The sequence below is a fragment of the Dermacentor andersoni genome, chromosome 2, assembly GCF_023375885.2.
Source record: "Dermacentor andersoni chromosome 2, qqDerAnde1_hic_scaffold, whole genome shotgun sequence".
NCBI classification, from domain to species: domain Eukaryota; kingdom Metazoa; phylum Arthropoda; class Arachnida; order Ixodida; family Ixodidae; genus Dermacentor; species Dermacentor andersoni.
Genome location: NC_092815.1, coordinates 192,137,438 through 192,153,621, shown reverse-complemented (window position 1 = coordinate 192,153,621; position 16,184 = coordinate 192,137,438). Strand labels below are relative to the sequence as shown.

General features: G+C 48.5%; 3 non-coding genes across 3 annotated transcripts; all 3 read left to right on the top strand.

Annotated features, from left to right (window-relative positions):
• Positions 1–2,905: 2,905 nt before the first annotated feature.
• Positions 2,906–3,069, top strand: LOC126541081 (U1 spliceosomal RNA). Its single transcript, XR_007601629.1, has one exon. It is a non-coding gene; the product is annotated as a U1 spliceosomal RNA (small nuclear RNA).
• A 450-nt stretch (positions 3,070–3,519) lies between these two features.
• Positions 3,520–3,590, top strand: TRNAG-GCC (transfer RNA glycine (anticodon GCC)). The gene has a single exon. It is a non-coding gene; the product is annotated as a tRNA-Gly (tRNA).
• Positions 3,591–4,155: 565 nt separating this feature from the next.
• LOC126541038 (U1 spliceosomal RNA) lies at positions 4,156–4,319 on the top strand. The gene has a single exon (XR_007601617.1). It is a non-coding gene; the product is annotated as a U1 spliceosomal RNA (small nuclear RNA).
• Positions 4,320–16,184: the final 11,865 nt, after the last annotated feature.

Genomic DNA, 16,184 nt, shown 5'->3' with positions numbered 1-16,184 from the left:
AGGGAGTGATGGTGGGCTTGGTTTAGTGCATCTGTATGTGAGACAACTTGTCAGTCGATTTGTTTTTCTTGGAGATGTAGATGATAGCTTTCTCAGAACTGTGATTCAACTGAGGCCAGGTAAAGTGCTACCGGTGTGTCAGCAAAGACCTGTACGGGGATATATAAGAGAAGTGGTACCATCTTCCCGCTTCTTATCGGTGCGTTTTTTCTCTGCAATATTTGACTGAGGTGTCATGTACAGAGCTGTACAAAGACCTTGTCGATGTGTTATTTCCTGTGCCATTGTAGCGTGAATTATACTGTGCAGGCAAAGGAAAAAGACGTTTTCAACGCTTTAAAGAAACTGCTCGTTGCGCCAGGGGTTAAAAGTTTTTTTTTTAAGCTGTGCACAGGAACCTTACCCGTTAAAACATGGTTAGAAGAAAAGGGTTTATTTGTTGCGTGGGGTACTCATTGTGATGCGAAAAACCAGACAGTTGAGCATGTGTTTTTAGTTTGCTGGGGTGGAGTGTTCTTCTGGGACATCTTACAGCGAACCTTGAAAGAATAGTTGCCATTAAGTCCGCGTCGTATCCGTTATATCGCGGTCGAAAACGACAATAGTGTGCCTTTTGATCTCGTTATGCTCCTGGGCCCGCACAGTATACGGCGAACTCGGACTGCTGTACCCAATGCCGATATCGATGCTACACTAGTTCGCGAATATTTTTGCGAATCTGTGTCCCATTTTGTCGAAGTACAGAATAATAATATATGGGGTTTTACGTGCCAAAACCACTTTCTGGTTATGAGGCACGCCGTAGTGGAGGACTCCGGAAATTTCGACCACCTGGGGTTCTTTAACGTGCACCTAAATCTAAGTACACGGGTGTTTTCGCATTTCGCCCCCATCGAAATGCGGCCGCCGTGGCCGGGATTCGATCCCGCGACCTCGTGCTCAGCAGCCCAACACCATAGCCACTGAGCAACCGCGGCGGGTGAAGTACAGAAGGTGCAGACGTATGTACGAGAGTGGGTTCCAAGATGAGAAATGTTGCACATGCCGAAATACTGATGATTTGTAGTCGGCAAACAGCTGACGGTTCTCGGTGCTAAGATCTTATTCTGTTCTTCTGAGCTCTGTGTCAAGCGAGGCAATAAAAAAAGCGTCGGAGCAAAGGGCTTCTTTGTTCCATGGTCTGTTAACTGCATCATATGCAAGAAACCTGAAACTATTGAGCACATCTTCTTGGATTGCCATGACTCAGTTTTCTTGTGGGATGTTCTCAAACGAACTCTGAAGAAAGAACTGCCGTTAAGTCCTTTCGGTATTCGTTTCTTACCGTGTGCAGACATAGGGGGAGTACCGGCTGACTTGATAATGCTTTTGTGTATGAGCAGCGTGTGGAAAACGCGTATGGATGTCAGGAATGCCCGCGTAGATAAAAGGTCTGCGAGGGAACGCCTAAATGAAAGTCTTAGGTACACGCGTGATGTCCTCAAGGCACATGATTGAACCGCCAGAGTGGTTTCTGGAGCTTGATACTTTGGTGTATGTAATATCCTCTTTGAGTGCCTTTTAAATATGTACAGTCTGTCGAAGTGATGTAATATTATTTTTCTGCACCAAGTGACCTACTTTGTACGCGTTTGAGTGGTGTTGAAATAAAGGTAATAAAGGAAAAAAGTGTCGGTTGTTCAGATTACAAAACTTTCATTTTGGCAAGGGCATCCATCAATGACAACAGATCATCGTCATACGCTAACTTCTGAAAAACTTCCCGCAGTTTACTGATATTCTCAGCAAAATACGAGTTTACTGTTCTCACATTTATATCACAATTCCTTACAGCCATGCGGTTTCTCCAGATACTGTGAAGGCCGAGAAGAAAACATGTCATAAGGTGTACTGTCTTGCACTGTGGATAGGTAGCGGATACCATGCGCAACCGCAAGCTTCAAGCGCAGCGGTGGGAAAGTGAATATTGTCAGATGGTGGGAGCAGTATGTATTGATGCATTTGTTGATTGTTTGGAAATAAAGAAAAAAAAGTGTCGGTTCAGTGGTAGAATACTCGCCTGCCACGCGGGTGGCCCGGGTTCGATTCCCGGCCGACGCATCTTTTTCGACCTTCTAGTGAGTGTTTTTCTTTCGTCACCAACTTTCTTTATATTACCATATGACTCCTATTTTTACATTTGTAGAATATTTCGCGTCTGCAAGGCTGCGGTTACTCGAACTGCATGCAGCTGGCCCCAACGCGGTGTTAAACATGTCACGAGTTCAGGAGAAGAAGCCAAGGCGACGACACGTTCGCACTGTGTCGTACATTACTCGCGGACATCTGGGGATGTTGTCTTGTGCACATACATGTTCATGTTTTCTTTTTAGATGTCACTCTGCAGTTGCCGAAATGCGCAGGATAGATTAAAGCCGAGTGGGGAGGCGTTCAAGAAATTGACTGCACAGCAATCGAGCAGTTAAACGAATCGTTCTATCCTTACGCACAGGTTTCGTCTATCGTCACTTGTTGGAGTTGCGAGCGGTCGTCTCCAACGCCGGTTTGCTGGATCATTGTTTTTAAACATCTCCTTGGGCTGCCTGATACGGACAATTATGTTTTGAAAACGCCACCTCGGAAACGACCGCAGTGGTGGCGCCTCTGGTGGCGCGACAACTTCTCTGCGTTCGCAGAAACCAGCATGATAATCACTCAAAATTGCGGCCTCTCTCAGTACAGCTGCAGGTCACGTCAAATTTAGCTTTACAGACTTCTGCAATGTACATTTCTGCTTTCAATTCCTTCCAAAGCGCATCGAATTATATTCGGAGGCAAAAGTAATCTTCAGTCGTCGTCAGCTCCGCACCGGCGCCGCTTGTCGGATCGCCGGGGGTGTGCACCGATGTCGCGACGCTGCTTAGGCATACTTACCTGGTGCCGGGGTAACCGTGATCAGCGAGGCGGTGCCCCCAGGGAGAGGCGCGGGCATTGCACTGCGCCCGTGCTGACCCCTGCCACTACCCCAAACTGGGGCAGATGGGGCATGCAATTTTTGGTAGTGGGGGACTGCGTTCGCGCTATCCCCCTATCCATATCAAATTCCAAAAATAGTTGCCACTTGCGGTGTTATCACTTCGACGGGCTTTGCACAGCCGACGTCGTGCGCACGAGCACCTCAGCGTTTTCGCCGTGGGAGCCAGTGAGGTCTCTCCACAATTTTAAAGGTTGCGATATCTGCCGCGCGTGCCACCTAGGAAGTTCACATAACTAACAGTGGTCACCACGGCCACGGCCGCTCGATCCAGAACTACAGGGTGCGGTCCGCGAACAACTTCATTTCTGCAGCTGGCGAGTGTACTTCCTCCCTTTCAGGCGACAGCGACCCTGCCGAAGTAACGATTAGGTGGCCCCATAGTCTCCTAGATGTCCTCTGTGCCTGCCGGATGGCCGTAAAACGGCCGTCGTCTATGATGACGCTGACATGCCTCTACACTACACCGTGCTCTACACTTAACGACGGCACCGCTTCGCCTTGTCGCGTCGGTGGTTCAGTGGTAGAATACTCGCCTGCCACGCGGGTGGCCCGGGTTCGATTCCCGGCCGACGCATCTCTCTTTTCTTTTTTTCCCTACATTCGAGTCAGTGTCTTTTCTTTTTATATTAGCATTCGACTCCTATTTTTACATGTTCTGTGGAATATTTTGCGTCTACCAGGCTGCAGTTACTCAAACTGCATGCAGCCGGCCCCAACGCGTTGTCATACTTGTCACGAGTTCAGGATACGAAGCCAAGGCGACGACACGTTCGCAGTGTCGTACCTTACTCGCGGACTTCTGGGGATTTTGTGTTGTGCACAGACGTGTTCATGTGCTTTATTTTTTTTAGATATCACTGCAGTTGCCGAAATTTACATTAAAGCCGAGTGGGCATGCGTTCACGAAATTGACCGCACAGCAATTGAGCAGTTAAACGAATCGTTCTATCCTAACGGACACGTTTCGTCTATCGTCACTTGTTGGAGTTGTAAGCGGTCGTCTCCATCGCCGGTTGGCTGGATCACTGTTTTTAAAAACGTCCTTGGGCTGCCTGAATCTTCAGTCGTCGTCAGCTCCGCACCGGCGCCGCTTGTCGGATCGCCGGCGGTGTGCACCGATGTCGCGACGCTGCCTAGGCATACTTACCTGGTGCCGGGGTAACCGTGATCAGCGAGGCGGTGCCCCCAGGGAGAGGCGCGGGCATTGCACTGCGCCCGTACTGACCCCTGCCACTACCCCAAACTGGGGCAGATGGGGCATGCAATTTTTGGTAGTGGGGGACTGCGTTCGCGCTATCCCCCTATCCATATCAAATTCCAAAGATAGTTGATTATGGAGACGTGTATCACCTCGACGGGTTTGGTGCAAACATGATTGACGTCAGGCAGCATTGTATAATGCTGTACGAAGTAGCGTAGGCAGGCTGTTTTTATATAAAGTTGTCGTTAAGCGCTTTAGGTTTAACGTGTGAACGAATTAGCACGAAGTTTGTCATTCCCTTGTGTGGCGGATATCGCCCTGGCGGGTCGCTTTGACGGAAGTAACGTGAACGCTTGAGTGCTGTGGGGTCGTGGGGAGCCTGCGTTTGGGTACCGCCCGCAAGTGCTTTCTTATTTCCCCCAGATAAAAAAAAAAATATGGGGGTTAGCCCGCGCCACCATCAAGTATGACGGGCATAAAACCAAATCTAAAATAAATGAATAGGGCCTACAATAGCAGCCGAAAGCAATGTTAAGAAATAACCAACAAAGAAAATCAAAAATTGGAACTTAACTTATGGGGATTTACGTGCCAAAACCACTTTCTGATTATGAGGCACGCCGTAGTGGAGGACTTCGGGAATTTCGACCACCTGGGGTTCTTTAACGTGCACCTAAATCTAAGCACACCGGTGTTTTCGCATTTCGCCCCCATCGAAATGCGGCCGCCGTGGCTGGGATTCGATCCCGCGACCTCGTGCTCAGCAGCCCAACACCACAGCCACTGAGCAGCCACGGCGGGTCAAAAATTGGAAGCTATGTCTTGAGGATACAGACATAGTACTGAGGACAGATGTAGTAAGTGTAATGAAATTGAAACCGGAATGCTGTAGCCTATAAGTCGCGCTTCTTGGGATATGAAATGTGTCTGGATTTGGCTGTGATGCGCAATTCTCCCTCTGCTACCGGTTTATTGTATGCTGCCAAAGGGAGCGTAAAGCTCCGCAGAAAAGCCCACAGGAGATGTGCCGCCTCCAAGCTGTCCACTTCATGACGGTGATGCCTTGACGAGAAAATGGGCAGAGCAAGAAGCAACCAGAACAGGAGGTACCTGGAGTGTGCATAGCCTGCAGGCTAGACAGACATTATGTGAAGAGGCAAGTAACAGGAGAAGCATGAGAAAGAGGTTAAATGTACAGGGGAATGCATGAAAGGGAAAGGAGGAACATGAAGATGAAGCACGCAGTCAGTGCCAACTATCGCGGTGATAACCCCACCGTGGTTGGTTTTATGCAAAAGTAATATGGGTGTAAACGAAGAATGTAGCATAAAAAGTATTTATGGGCATCTGGGAACGGGGAGCATATAAGAACGGGAAGTACAGACTGAGTAATTTGGCGCGCCAGTGTAATAGAAATGTACGCGTTAGCTTATTTGTGAGAAGGGCAGGATAATTATCAGGGATAATGTCGTCGACCCGTAAGGCGGCGTGCAATTGCGACACTAAGTGCCTACTGCGCGGGCATGAAGTGAAATAGTGAATCGCACGCCGCGCCACACGCACACTGATTTGTGGCACAGAGGTTAAACCGAAACAGATAATACGGAAAGTGGCCGCGCCCTGTAAATAAGTGTGTGAGAAAGCGAGGAAGGGGAAACCAATGTGGAATCGTGGAGACGCTTCGCACCCACCGGTACACGCTGGTGTCCCTTCCCTCACGTTGCCAATATTGGCGCCAGAGGTTGTCGGCAGTTTTGTACATTCGCCCGCGGATCGAACGCACCGAGCGCAGGCTCTCACGAGTCAAGCCTGTAGTACTCGCGGACGCCGCAGCTGAGTCGGCAAGCTCGTCACGTACTACCCGTCTGTGTCCCGGGACATAGAACAACCGAATAAGACGCCCTTTGAGCGCTTGGGATATGACGGCCATCTTAATCGAGCCCGTCCAGCCCTGGCGCCGCGCGTGGCTTCCCCGAGCAAACAGCGTGCTCGATCTCCGTCACCGTGAAGGGGTAATCATCCGGTATTAACGGGTGAGGGCACTTAGTAAGGCTGCAGACTGTGCTGTGAAAGACGTTGTCAGCAGCCCGATTGTCTTCAGCGATATGCACCCGCGATAAAATCGCGGCGCAAATTAAAATTGAAGCTGCAAAGGCGCCATCTAGTCCCTCGAGCGAGGGAAGGTGCGTGCCAGGTGTAAGCTTCTCGAAGGCTAATTTAAACGTCAAGCCGAAAATGTTGCGTGTCGTAATGTCCTGACAAAAGGCTTTGTCAGGCGCCTGCTTGGCCAGCCGAATATACTGTTTGTACATCGCGAATGCCCCTGGATACTCCCTACGAAGTAACTCCCAGAGATCCTGATTGACCGCGTTTGCTATCTGTGGCGCATTGCTCGCACCCGAAGTCGCTCCTCTCCCAATTGAGGGAGTCCACCACGGCCTTCCTCCAGGGCTGCGCACCTTGACTTTACGCAGGAAGCGCTTGCGGAGCGCATCGTAGATGGAATAAAACCGCCTCACAACGAGTTCCAGTGCCAGCCTCGATGAGAAACCGCATTGGCGAACGCTTGTCAAACCATTCACCTCTCTTGATACATTCCAGAATCTGAGCTCGCGCGAAGTTAGTGAGTCGTCGCGTCGGCATAACAAGTCATGTCAAACAGCGAGAATTCAATGTAGCGGTGATCATAAAGGGTTTAGTCATCAGATACTGACGAACTGTATCCATTTCCTGTGAGTGGAAGGGACGCAAGGGTGATATCAATCCACGAAAGCGCATATGGGGTTTCAAAAGTTTGGATTGAAGTTGGGTCGTTTAAAATGGTCAGATTATTTGCACATGCGAACAGTACGAGTAACGCTCCACGAACATCGCCAACATCTGTTCCCCAAAGTGCGTGTCTGGCGCTAAAATCCACAGCCAAAACGAATTTGCTGCGTCACAAGAAAAAAGTTGACTCAGTTCATCTAGAGTTGGATCAAGAGGTTTATGAGGCAAAGCGTATAGCGCCACCAGGACAAACACCTGCCCCGCACGTTCGCAGCGGAGCGCAACCACTTGCTGAGACATATGCAAAGGGAATAAGTCTATACCAGGTGCGCGCGAGAGTACAAACACATGCGGGTTACTTGATGCGTGGAACAGATTGACTTCACGTGGTAAGTTGGGGATCGTGCGCTATCGCGTGTAAGGTTCGGAAACCACCGCGAACGAAAAATTCCCCGTTTACATATGATGCACGAACAACTTAGTCGCATCGCGGGTGTTAGCAAGATTAACCTTCAAGAATTTAATTTGGGTTTCACTATCCATGACTTACCGCAAAGTGGTCAGTCCATCAAAATATACCGCGTCAGCACGACCAGACCGACAAATACACGCATGGGAAGCAACACATGCCACACAAAAACATCCCTCGGTGCAGTCCAATCATGCAAGCACATGCCGGCGGCGTAGCCGCGCAAGCAAAACTTGTGTGTACATTGCCTTACAACTGGCAGCCGCGACAGAATACAATAGTGCATGGTAATACATGGAAAACATGCAGTAAGGTGTAGTGAAGTGAAACATGCAGTGAAGAAAGGGAAGAAAGTACGCAGTAAGGGAGACGATGACCAAAACGAGAACAAGGTGAAAGCAGGAGCCCACGTTTCGACGAGTGGACTTGTCTTCAAGGCTTGAAGAAGACAAGTCCACTTGTCGAAACGTGGGCTCCTGCTTTCACCTTGTTCTCGTTGTGGTCATCGTCTTGAATTTCCATCTCCCGCCTTCCCCCTGTTTTCCACGGTAAAGGAGAATGAGCCATGAAGAAATCTACACCACCAAAGTGGAGCGAGGGAGAGGGCGCGGTGGAACCGCATGCCCCCGCGACCCCGACGAGCCCAAGCGCAGTCGCCTGGAAGCGCGAATTCCATCGGCAGCCGCAGTATAGGACCGCCGCGCCGCGCTCGAAAGGTGACTAAGAAGGGGCTGTCCATAATTCGTTCTAGCCCTCACACGGGCTACCCTGCTAACTAAGATAGGGCAACTTTTGTCACCGGTCGGGTAGGATGCAAGTTTTCCGCCCGTCGGCCCGTCGGGATGCATATGTGAAAGCGAATAATGCTTATGTCTCCGCACTGAAATGTTCTCGTAATAATTTCCTACAAAATACCCTGCCAGCTATGCTCAGTAATGACCCAAAAAAGTTTTGGCGAACGATTCGCCCCGACCGTAATAGCGAAATCACGTTACTCGACTCTTCTGGTGATGCGATTCCAGTTGCCGACTGCTCTGTGGTATTAAATGATGTATTTTGCCGTAATTTTGTTATAGCCTCGTCTACAGCACTTCCCAACGTGCAGCGTTTTGACTCTCTAACAATGGATCCAGTAATTATGCAACCCCTTGGCATCGAAAAAATTATCGAATCATTGAAAGTGTCCTCAAGCCCAGGAATTGACCTTATCAATGCGAAATTCTTAAAAAGTACCAAAATATATTCTAGTATTATGCTATCCAAAATATTCCAACAATCACTTGATGAATCCACACTGCCATCCGACTGGAAAGTCGGCAAGGTGGTTCCAGTTCATAAATCTGGAAGTAAAACTTCACCCCTAAACTATCGCCCGATTTCACTAACTAGTATCCCGTCTAAAATCCTCGAACATGTTCTTTACACAAACATTGTTAATTTCCTTGATGCCAACTCGTTCTTTTCGAAGGCTCAACATGGTTTCCGCCGATCTCTTTCCTGCGAAACACAGTTAGCTTCCTTTACACACAAGCTACATACAATTCTTGATCGTCGTTCTATAGCTGACTGTGTCTTTCTAGATTTCGCAAAAGCCTTTGAAAAAGTTTGCCACAGTTTACTTCTCTTTAAATTAAGCAAATTGAACATTGATAGGAAACTTCTCTCCTGGATCGAATATTTTCTAACCGGACGCTCACAATTCGTGTCTGCTAACACTCATAATTCCCCGTTGAAGCCAGTTCATTCTGGCGTGCCCCAAGGCTCAGTGCTCGGCCCTCTCCTGTTTCTCATTTATATTAATGACTTGCCGCAATGCGTGACCTCTAACATTCACTTATTCGCCGACGATTGCGTAGTCTTCCGAGAAATTATTGACCAAAATGATGTTACGATCCTTCAAAACGATATCAACTGTATATCTAACTGGTGTAAAGTCTGGCTGATGGATCTCAACACTACAAAATGTAAGGTATTACGCATCTCCCGTACAACTTCTTGCCCCATTTCCTACTTGCTCGAGAATTCCGCTCTCGAATCCGTAACATCCTATTGCTACTTGGGTGTGCACATAACTTCCTCTCTTTCCTGGTCTCTTCATATTAGCAAAATAATTAGCAATGCAAACCGCTCGTTAGGTTACCTCCGGCGCAATTTTTCATCTGCTCCTGTTTCTTTAAAACTCCTCCTTTACAAATCTTTAGTCCGAAGTAAACTCGAATATGCCTCTTCAACCTGGGACCCCAGCACTGCTCTATTAACCTCTGCCCTCGAGCTTGTCCAAAATAACTCTGTCCGCTTCATTATAGGAAACTACAGTCGTACTGCCAGTATCACTTTAATAAAAGAGTCCCTACAGCTTGCGTCCCTCGCCTGCCGCCGCAAGTTTTCCCGCCTATGTCTCTTCCACAAGATATACTACAGTCCCGCCCTACACAACGACCTTATTCTTCCTCCATCATACATTTCCCCTCGTTTTGATCATGCACAAAAGGTGGGAATAATGTCGTGCTTAACTCAAACATGTTATCAATCATTTGTACCCCGCACCTCACAGGACTGGAACCACCTTCCTGGAGCAGTCACGTCCACTGGTCAATATTCCCAGTTTCATAATGTTTTAAACACTAATGTATTGCAATGTAACTAACCAACTATGTAATTATATTTGTTATCGGTCAATTGCTTGAATTTTTGTTGCTTCACGTTTCAGCTAACATTGTATTAGCAGAAGAAAAACCTGTATAGTGTCTTTTTTTTATGTCCCACTCCCCTCTGTAATGCCTCTGGCCCTGAGGGTAATACTAATAAAAAATAAAAAAATTGCAACACACCGCCGCAGCCCCCGCACGCACCGTACATTGCTCTCCCAAATGCGGCCCTGCGCAACGCATGCAAACAACCTTGTCCGCGATCTGTCTAACGGGGCAGGCGCGTCGGGGGTGGCCATGTGAGGCACAAAACGTGCACGTGGCAACGTGTAGGCCTCTTCAACTACAGAGGTGGTCGTCCAGCCCGCCGTGACGCGCCCGCGGCCCACGAGAGCGCGGTGACTGGCCGGATCTACCTTCTGAGTTACCCTTCTGAGTTATACCTCAAGAACGTGTGCGAAGAGACCCGACCGCTTGCGGAATGACACCCGCACCGCGCACAGTGCGGGATCATGATGTAAATCCGCGCTGCGCGCGTTTATCGCTGCACTGGCATAAAAAAAAATTGGAGGACGCTTAAGCTTCGCCTTCAAGAGTGGAACACGACAGCGTTCCCGTCGACCCGCCAAGGGGTGTAAGACAACGGGCTACGGCGCAGCGATCACTTGCGAGGCGCCCCGCATCGGACGCGGTGAGCGTCGAGCAACGCAGCGTTCGGCGCGGCAAAGAAACGTGCGCCTGAGCAAGCGGAACGAACGAAAGAACTCGGTGTCTCGGAGGGGGAAACGATGCACACCAGCCAAACGTCGTGATCGGCACGGGCAGAGAGATAGACAGATAGCGATCTAAAGAAAGGACGCTCGATTCTGCAACCCGTGAGGGAGCAAGGCGAAGAGTCCTCAGGGGAGAGGGAGTCCGGGCCGCGACGCGCCTCGCACCGGTCCCCGCACAGCCCCAATGCGCGCGTGACGCACAACCTGTCGGGGCAGAGCCGTACATTGAGAGGAGGAGGTCTTCTGTGTTTTGCCGCAAGATGGCTCTGCGTGTGCGGAAAGCGCAGAAGAAATGTAGCGGAAACGCACTTCGCTACTCGTGTAACTGCGACTTCTGTAAGTTACATGTTCATAATTTCCAATATACACCGCAGTATAGCTTTCTACAGCTAGTTTCTAAGGCAGCACCGCGTTCACTAGAGGCACTTTTGTACCACTTTGAAGCATCGAACTTGTGGCTGAGTGGTAGCGTCTCCGTTTCACACTCCGGAGACCCTGGTTCGATTCGCACCCAGCCCATCTTCCAAGTTGTTTTTTATTCATGAAGTGCCTGCCGGGATTTATCGCTCACGGCCAACGCCACGGACGACACCGGCTTTTCTGCGACACGAGCTCCTTAACGCGGTCGCGTTAAAAAAAGGTGTACGAGGCTGAACTCTAACCCAACTATCAGACCCGTCTGCTTCTTGCATGACCCCCTTTTCCCGGGTGTAAATGAAGGCGCATAGATCCACCGTGTAACTGGTTAATTCCGCTGAAGAAAGCGGGTAGACTGTCTGCTTTTTCGTTGTATATGTGACATTGTTATCTCGCTCCGGTCTAGCTTGAGGCTCCATTGTATCGACGTTTCGCGTCAAAATTCATCGTCGGGGAAGTGCACGCCACTTTCTATACGTACCTTTGGTGATTCAGTGGCAGAATACTCGCCTCCCACGCGAGTGGCCCGCGTTTGAATCTTCTGTCGCATCCTTTCTTTTTTTACAGCCAAGCTGTTAAGGGCTACTTTCCCCACTATCGTGTGTGCGTGTAGAAAAAAAAATTCGCGAAGATCGTGCAATGTCGGGCCGAGCCACGGCGAAAGTGCAGCTCGCCACGGGTCGCACGTAGACAGCTTCGCTGCTCATCCTTTTTCACAGAGTGGAAGAGCTCCGGTTTCGATTTTTTTTTTTGAGTTGCAATCTTTCGACATTTCCTATTTGTGTACCTTTTCCAGGAACTGATACCTTGTGTCTAAATGTCCAGGACCCATCAAGCTGCAGCTAGCGTCACGCCTGTGGGCTTGGTCTTGTCTGGGCTTTTCCTTTGTGCCCAGACATGGTCATATTTTTTCCCTGCGAGACGTGGCTGTATAGAGTTACTGTATATGGTACCATATGCAGTACGTCTAATTGAAATCAGTGTTTATATCTTGAAATCAAATAACCTGTATTTTTCTCCTGACTCCGTGGTTAGTCATGCTGCGTATTATGATTAAACGCGTGCAGTCCTTCGTGAAGAAGATGCGTAAGTGGCGTGTTTTGCGGCACTCAAATCGAGCGCTGTAAGTCGTTTATATCTCGCGAAAATTTGTTAAATTGTTTAAAAGGGTTTGGCAAAATTCTTAATCACATATATTAGTGGTCTGTTTGAGAGCGATTATATCGATTTTGTTCACTTTATATGTTTTATTGATGCAGTTTACAGATTTATGATACCATTTTACACTGCCGTGTTAGGAGTTGTAAACTTGATCCATTCGTTTTCTGAAAGTCTGCTATTTTCGAATATATTTTTAATTCAAAATTTGACTCGCCATCCCTGCCCTGCGACTTTTGATGTCCAGCGAACCTGTTGCAAAAACCACCACTACAACTTCTAGGGGGCTATGCAGTCCTTAATTTACGGTTCGAATGCTTGTATTGAGCTTGCTTTTTTTTATTGAAACTTATGCTGTTCTGTGTGTTCGCTTCATTTACTCAGCGCTTGTAACCTCCGCCTTTTAGGGGTACGGCCCATTGCATTTTTTTCTTGCTTACGGAAGTATGACCCATTGCTGATGATGTATGCTTGTTTTACAGCGAAGCTGTTTATGGCTAGGGTTCCGCGGATTTTCCATGTCCGTAAAGAAATCTGTCGGCGAAACCTAACATCATCAGCAATGGCTCGTGCCACTGCTCGTGCATTCTTCGTCGTCTTTGACCGCAGCTGGCTCGTTGGCGCCCCTCGGCGTAACCGCGCGAACGCGCTCGTGCCAGTACTCGCGCGTTCGTGGTCGTCTTCCACAGCTGTCTCCTTTGCCGCTCATTCTGCCAGCTTCCCACACTGCCCCTCCCTCTGCGAAGACACTGGCCCACTGCCAGTCGGTGCGGGGATTTCGGTCCCAAATTCTTTGCCTCGATATATCGCGAAATGAAAACACGAACATATACAGATGTATTATAACAAATGTATAACACGAGTGAACGCGGATGTATTAAAAATGACCGCCCTTCAACTACTGTGGAGAGTGGTGCAAGTGAGGCTCTGAATCCGCGGCTCTTCGTTGTAACGCCTCGGCTTCGCGCTCCCTCACGGCGAGGTCGGCGACGAGCCTTTTCCCGAGCGAGTTCCCGGTGGTGTTCATCAAACGCCGCCTGTGCTTCGGCCGAATGCACGACGCGCGGCCCGCTCTCTCTGGCATTCCTTCAACGCGGCCTCCCCATCTGACTGCCGGACCTGAACTGGCGGGAAACGCCGGGCGCGAGGCGAGCGAACACGCGATCACACCCTTTCCCTCCGCCTCCTCCCGAGGGAGCGCGTGTGATTGACTCGCGCCCTGCGCTGCGTCTACTTCTTCATCCATATAACACCCCGCTTTAAAGGGCGCGGGGGATGATTTGACAGTGGCAGGAACGACGTGGCTCGGCATGTCTGTCGGTCATTCGGCTTCTCCATAATGAATGAAGTCCTAGTAACATAACCAAATCATATGGTGTATCACTGGCTGACTTTTTGAAAGGAAGGAACCGGATACCATAAGATGTGAGAGGGTCTTTTTTGATAGTTCTTTGTAAAATGTCCCAAAAATGAAATTTGTTACTATAAATTATAAAGCAATGTTCGCTTGCCTCGGGGTGATCGCAAAGTCTACAATTCGTATTCCAGGGTACATATAGTCCTTTTTCCTGTCGCAGCATTTCGAACAGCATGCAGCGAAATGTCGCAGCATTTCGAACAAAAAATCGTGCTGAACCTTATCAAAGGCTTTGGCGAGGTCGATCTGGGGAAGAGCTACTTGATCCATGCTACCCTCTATGCACTCAAGGACTGAACGTGTGATATGAACATTTGTCTGTATAGAGCGTCCTCGCATTCCCCATCTTTATATTCAACTACTACTACCTACTGTCAACTACTGCCTGCAACCTATTTGTCAGTACTTTTGCAAATATTTTGTAATCGACGTCACGTAAAGGATATCGGCCTATGTCCGTTTACTTAATTCATTATCACTGCTCTTTGGTATTAAGGTTTTGTGGCCCTGATAGAAAGACGGAGGACGCTCACCATATTTATAGGCTTCCTCGAAAAGCTGATCAAGGACACAGGAATTCCTGAAATGTTATATCTATCTTTCGAGAAGAGACTGCTCAAGTGAGTATATAGTGTGGTTGCTACCTTTGTTCCCGTACCTGAATGGGTTTCGCGTCTGGACGCTTGTGTTTGTTTGCCCAAATTTTGAACTTTCTTTGGACTACGTACCATGTGTGCATTTGTTTCTCATGTATGTTCAAGTGTAATGTAACAATATTGGTTTGACACTACTCATAATTACATGCAATAAGGAAAAAAAAATTGACATTGGCGGGATAGGTTAGCGTGGTGTTCTCGCAACCCCCCGAGGTCGGTGGTTCGAATCCGCAGTCTGACAAGCAATTCTTATCGCGTGGCTTGGCAATTCATGCTTCGCTTGAAAAAATGTGTGTGCGTGTACGTTTCGTCTCGATGCCCACCAATCAAGGCAGTAAATGTGTTCGTGCCTTTGTTCATAATTCTGTGTCACCTTTTTGTTGTATGCTACGCAGCTTCGCTGGTCATCCACCTTCACGGAGTCTAATGGCTCGTGATCTTGAGCTCGTTCTTTGTTAAAACGTACGCTGTTCTGTAGGTTCTACGCACAGTTCCAGTGGATGTGCGTACTGTTCACCTTAACGGAGTGCTTGTAGCCTCTTCATTACGAGCTAGATAAGCTATTGCTGATGATGACAATTTCTGCTCACCGACGGACACGAAAAATGCCGACTACCGAGGCGCTAACTTCGCCGTAAAAAATTGACGCCTTAAATAAATTAAGTCCGCTGCCAACAGTCGCTCGATTTGAGCATTTTCACTTAAATGCAAAAAACGTCATCAAGCTTCGTGAAGTGGTGTTGCATTTAGATGAGCCAACGAGCTAAATAAAGTTAAACGAATCGCTCAGTCCCTACTATCACTTTTGTCATCGTCATAAAGCTTTATTGTACAGACATCACTTTCCGTCTAGCGTCAGGAATCGTTCAGTCCTCGCCATCACTTTCCTTGTCGCGCCACTCGTGGAGGCTGCATCGTCTTGTGGCTGGCCTGACATGGATGGATGGATGTATGGATGTTATGAGCGTTCCCTTTGGAACGGGGCGGTGGGTTGCGCCACCAAGCTCTTGCTACTATGCTGCCTAATATCCTACCTAGGTTAACCAATAAAAAAAGAAAATAAAAGACACTATGAACTACCACGTCCAAACTTTCTGATCCCCTATTGCGAACTGTGCTTTTGTACGTCTCCGTCTTTTGACGTTTCCCTACTTTTCTTCCTCCAATCGCCTCTTCGTCTATTGCGGACCTGTTTGCTTTACCACTGCTCCCGCTGAACCCAAGGGCTTCAAGGAGGCCAGTGGTGCCTAAATCGACCACTGGGTAGACGTCTTCACATTCTAATAAAATATGCTCCGTCGTTTCCCTAGCTTTACCGCAGCAAGCACATGCTTGTTCTTCCTTCTTATATCTCGCTTTATAGGTGCGTGTTCTAAGGCATCCCGATCTCGCTTCGAAAAGGAATGAGCTTCCTTTGAGTTATCATAAATGGTTTCTTTCCTGATTTCGTTTTTTCCTCTTAAGTAGTTACTCATGGCAGGTTTCTTTTCCATTGCCGCCACCCATGAGATTAATTCAGCCTCTTTGACTTTCCGCTTGACCTTCCTTGTTGCTGTGTTGCCCACCCCACAGGCCGCATACTTGCTGGTAAGCTTCCTAGTTCTTTTCCTCCACTGTGAATCAATGTTTTGCCTGTACAGATACCTGAGCACTCTCCCAG